Below are 4,481 nucleotides of genomic sequence, written 5' to 3'. Positions count from 1 at the left end.
TGATAATGGAACATTCTTGTGTCATAGTTCAGTGAGACCTGATCACTTCCTGAACGAGAGTCTGTAAAATATAACTCACTTAGAAACAGCTTGTGTCACAGTGCAGTGAGATACGATCACTTACTGAGTGAGTGAGTTTGTAAACTATATCTCAAATAAACATAACTTGTGCCACAGTTGTGAGAACTGATCACTTAACAAGTGAGTGAGTATGTAGAAATATAACTCAGATAGACACAACTTGCGACACAGTTCAGCGAAATACGATCATTTACTGAGTGAGTGCATTTATAAAATATAACTCAGGTAGACATTGCTTGTGTTATGGTCCAGCGGGACCCGATCCCTCACCGAGTGAATGAGTATGTATAAATATAACTCAGATAGGGACAACTTATTAGAAGAGACCTGGGGAGAAGGAAGCTCTGAACTAACCACTGGACTTTCTGTTTCCACTATTGGGAAAAGGTGACTCTTTCTGTACATTCAGAACTATTAATAAAATCATTTGTTGTTGTTGTGAGCTGAATTTTTGCTGGAATTAGAGTTAATGCGAGGGACTGAGCCACAGCCTGAGTCACTGCTTTAAGGACAGGAAGACAGACACTTTGGAGAGGAGAAAAGAATTAGTAGGAGACCGGGTGTTGAATCTGGAACAATTAGCAGAGAGGTGGAGGAGTGTGTGGGACAGGGATTTATAGATTTGGGAGAATGAAAGGAGAAAGAATGTTCCATAGAAACTAGAATTGTCTGTTCTGAATTTCTATCCTGTACTGACAGTGATGTCTTTTGTAAACTGCTTTGACAGGGTATTGGAGAGGATTTGCAGACAGGAAAGTCAAACCAAAAATACTGCAAGATCTAAAGGAATCACTTAATTCATGTATGATTGGCCTCTGATTACGGAAGTAGAAATGTTTGTTCTCTCTGTGGGAAAAGATTTCAAACATCAGTGTGACTGGAAAAGCTCCGAGACACAGACACCCGAGTGAGAGTGTTCCAGTGCACTGATTTTTGGATTTCTGTCAAATAAATCAGTTTTAGTGGAAACACACGTGCGTTGTGTTCTATATTTCTCCAAAATAAGAAGAGATTAATTGACGTTCAGTTAGCGACTGCTCAATTTTTGGGCCTTTTCTCCTTTCTAACTCTAGATTATTTCAGTTCTCAGACCTTTGGTTACTCTCATGGACAAGTCTCAGCTCCCCAAACCTTCCAGAGTGCCTCTCCTAGCCTTGGGATCCAGGGAAGGTATCAGTAACATACCTGGAATCATTAAACACAAAACCCAGTCTGTTAATCACTTTCAGCTCCCATAATTTGTCCCAGTGTACCCTTTGCTATTCTGAAATGTGGGTGTAGAATAATGAGCCTCACATCCTTGCTTATGTCTACTGTAATTGTGTAAAAAGTGGAAGTGTAAAGAAATGATCTTCGTATGGAGATGTGAAACAAGGAAACGGTATCTGTGAGTGATAGTGACACAGACTTGTGCTCACAGTCAGAACAATACACAGATATTCTTGTGGTTATGGTTTGATCAGGGTCAGATCATGAATGTAGTGAACAAGTTAAATATAAATATCACCAGTGTAGCTGCAGCTTGTTAGATCAGATCTGGGGAGAAGAGATCTCTGAATCCACTGTATTATCTCTGCTGTCCAGATCGGGTAACTATACTCTGTCTGTATTATTGTAGTGCTGGTCATAAAGTCACTGAAAGACAATCTGCTGTCATGAGCTTGATTATCTGGTGTCTGAAACCACAAGACTCAATATTTATGAGGAAACACTTCACAGCCCAATTTTTTTTTTTCTTTCGTGGGATGTAGGCATCATTGACAAGGCCAGCATTTGTTGCCCATCCCTAATTGCCGTTGAACTGAGTTGCTTGCTCGACCTTTTCAGAGAGCAGTCAAGAGTCAAGCACGTTAATGTGGGTCTGGAGTCACACGTAGGCCAGACCAGATTTCCTTCCCTGAAAGACATTAGTGAACCAGATGGATTTTTACAACAATCAATGATAGTTTCATAACACCATTACTGAGACTAGCTTTCAATTCCAGATTTCTTTAGTAAATCAATTGAAGTTCTAATCAATTGAACTTAAATTCCACCAGCTGCCGTGATGGGATTTGATCCCGTGTCCCTAGGGTAGTAGCTTGGACATCTAGATTACTATTGCAGTGACATTACCACTATGCCGCCAGCAATCTAGCTCACTTTGCATAGGAGAATGTCTAACATCTCAAAGGACAGGAGAGAAAAAGATCCCAACTGTAAGAAACCTTCGAATGATTTGTAAATATCTTTCAAATGCTGACAGGTTCCAACTGTCAGTTTCCATTACATTGAAGTCATTGGCAGATGACAGAGCAGTTGTGCTGGAACTGCACAAAACACTAGTTAGACCACAGCTAAAGTACTGTGTAAAGTCCTCATCACCGCATTACAGGGAGGATATGATGACAGCAGAGAGGGTACAGACAGATTAATGAGGAGGTTGCCAGGACTGGATAATTTTAACTATGGGAAAAGATTGGATAGGCTGGGTCTGTTTTCTTTGGAACGAAGGAAGCTGAGGGGAGTTTTAATAGAGATGTATAAAATTATGAGGGGCCTAGGTAGATTGGTTAGGAAGCACTTATTTCCTTTAGCAGGGAGTACAATAAGAAGGGAGCATAGCTTTAAAATAACCGACGAAGGATTAAGGAGGGGTTAAGGAAATTTTTCACCCAGAGGGTGGTGGGGGTCTGGAACTCACTGCATGGTAGAGGCAGAAACACTCATCACATTTAAAAAACACTTGGATATGCACTTGAGGTGCTGTAACCTACAGGGTTATGGAGAAAGAGCTGGAAAGTGGCATTACACTGAATAATTTTTTTCATTGGCACAGATACAATGGGCTGAATGGTCTGTAAATTTCCATGATTCTGTGATGACAAGTGGTCCTTGTTGTTTTATCCAAGACAGGCCTCAGCCCAGTCATTTGCTCCAAGTGTTGATGTGATGGTTCAAGCTAAGAGGTGCCAGGTATAGGGAGCAGCAGGAGCAGTGAATAAAATGTAAATGTCAGTAAATACCGACATAGTTTATCTGCATCTAGTTCTATTTGAATAACTTCTGCTGAATGTGGCCCTCACCCAGTGCCAGGGTATCAGATCAGACCCACCATGGAAAATGAGTTTGACACGATTGACAATGTCAACCAGATCCTCAGTATCTCTGTCACCTCCCCCAGCCCCACAACCCTCTATGTAAATACAAGTTGTTGTTGTTGGATTACACCCTGAGATAGACAATGTCAACCGGATTCCCCTCATCCACCAACACAGCAACTTCTTCACAAAACACAAACAAGTTTGTAAGATGTGACCTTTTCCGGACGCTGTGTTGAGTATCTCCAATGGCTCCTTCTTTTCCCCAGTGATCAGAAACAGCATCTCTCAGGATGCCTTCAAGCATCTTCCCTGTGATCGACCTCACACTGATGGGCCTGTAGTTCCCTGGCTCCAATTTGTCCCTGATTTGCAAAATGGGAACTATATGAGCTTCCTTCAAATCTCAGGGAACCCGTCCCATCTCTTTAAACACCCTTGGGTGGATATCATCTGGACCTGGAGCATCATCTAGTTTGAGATTTTCTATTTTATCCAGGATGACAATCCCTTTCTAATTTAATATTTATGTTATTGTCAACAGCACATCCACAGCTGGAATCTGAGTATCATCCACAGGAGTACAGACTGATGTGAAATAGTCATTTAACAGCTCTGTCATAGCCTGGCAATCTGTTTCAATCTGTCCTGAACTGTCTCTCTGTGGCTCGAAATCATCTTTAACCATCTTCTCACTCCTGATGTAGCTGGAAAAGCTTTGACCGTTATTACCACAATTGTGCACCATCTTCTTTTCCATTGATCTCGGAGCTTCTCCAATGGCTGCTTTTGTCTCCCTCAATTGTGGGTGATATTTATCCCTATTCTCCTGGAAACTGAATCCATCTTGATCCAAACTGGGTTCAATGTAAGACAGTTCAGGGAGTCAGGCATCATTCACTCCTAGACCTACACTGGCTGGTAAAACCCCAGACAGTTCCTTCGTAAGGATTCCTCTGGTTCCTCACTGTATATTTGTCAGGATACTGAAACCCAGCTTTCTCACAGTCCACTCCTGGAGACCCCACTCGCTGAGCCCACAACCTTCAGCAGGGTCAGTGATGGGGTTCCACAGCAGGAGTGCTCCCGGAGAAACTGTCACAGTTCCGCGGATGTTCCGGGCTGTGTATTTTCGTTATCCTGGTGTCACACGCTCGCACACACATCAATGAAACAGGAAATTGCAGGAAACATGCTGCAGGTCCTTCATTATCCGAAGATCAAATGTCTGTTGTATAATTGTACCAGCAGTTAACAGGCTCCTGTGAAATCCTCCATCTGCTATTTTAATGCAGACTTTAACCAACTTACTTTAAACAG

Source organism: Heterodontus francisci, chromosome 34 (genome assembly GCF_036365525.1).
Source record: "Heterodontus francisci isolate sHetFra1 chromosome 34, sHetFra1.hap1, whole genome shotgun sequence".
Classification (NCBI taxonomy): domain Eukaryota; kingdom Metazoa; phylum Chordata; class Chondrichthyes; order Heterodontiformes; family Heterodontidae; genus Heterodontus; species Heterodontus francisci.
This window is presented reverse-complemented; position numbering follows the sequence as displayed.